Here is a 1,045-nt window from a genome sequence, read left to right as displayed (position 1 = left end):
TGGAAATGGGGACCTGGAACTGGAATTTGGGACCTGAAGCATGCATAGACCTTACTCCATTTCCTACATACAACCAAACCATGATGTGGCCCACCAACACAGAGGGTTGTCTGATTTTCCAGTTTGTGACCAGAGTTGAGAAATTCAGCAAATTTGACAATGTAATTCATAATGGTGTAGCCAAATTAATGTGCTTTCAGATTACTAGATGTCCAAATTCTCTTGGTCTTAACAATCTAGCAGATTTGGGAACATAGTAAAAACTCAAGACTCTAGATCAAACTTTGAATCCACTTGAAACAAATAGCAACTTTTACTAAAGTTAAACATGCAAGTTTTGGTCATTCTCTCTCTCTCTCTCTTTTTTTTGTTAACGAAAATATAAGAACACAAATCCACTTTTATTTATTTACTTTTTATTTAAATCCTTTAGTTTAAATCATTGAGGGGTACAGCATCACATGGATTCTGTGTCCAATTGCCTTAGCAGGAAGGTTGCTTTGGAATTTGGCATGAACCATGCCACTATTTCCATGGGCATGAGTTACCTTTCCCCAGGTTACTCTGGTTTGGTTTGGTTTGCTGCCAGAAGTCACCATGTTGTTCTTTGCTTTGTACACATAAGCTCATCTCTTGCCTAAGTAAAATTCAGTTTCATCTCGGGCATAAACACCTTCCATTTTAAGAAGAGCTGTGGGCTCTCTTTGGTTCCAGAGACCCCAATTATAGCCAGCAAAAATGGCCTTGGACCACAGCCTTCCAGACATATTGCCTTTTAGAAGTCCTGTTCCCAGCAGGCCTCCACAGGCTCCAAGATGGCAGAAAGAGCTTTGATCATTCTTATAAGAGGTCCTCCTAGCATCTCTGGTGGTTATTTGCAAGCCTCTGACTTCTTTGTGGCTCAAAACAACATGAGTAAATTCAGAGCTCCTCTCCCCTCCATGCAAGACCAAAGTCCAGACAGCCTCTGCCCATGATCAATGTTAGGCCCTGCTTAATTGTGCTGTGTTTGCTGACTGACTCTTTGACCTCTTGGACTCTGGTC

At 41.3% G+C, this 1,045-nt stretch overlaps 1 pseudogene; it reads right to left on the bottom strand.

Annotated features, from left to right (window-relative positions):
- Window positions 1-434: 434 nt before the first annotated feature.
- Window positions 435-812, bottom strand: LOC134378753 (large ribosomal subunit protein eL33-like; annotated as a pseudogene).
- Between the last annotated feature and the right edge of the window lie 233 nt (window positions 813-1,045).

The sequence above is a fragment of the Cynocephalus volans genome, chromosome 5 (genome assembly GCF_027409185.1).
Source record: "Cynocephalus volans isolate mCynVol1 chromosome 5, mCynVol1.pri, whole genome shotgun sequence".
NCBI lineage: Eukaryota > Metazoa > Chordata > Mammalia > Dermoptera > Cynocephalidae > Cynocephalus > Cynocephalus volans.
Note: the sequence above shows the minus strand (reverse complement) of the source record. Positions and strands in the feature narration are given on the sequence as shown.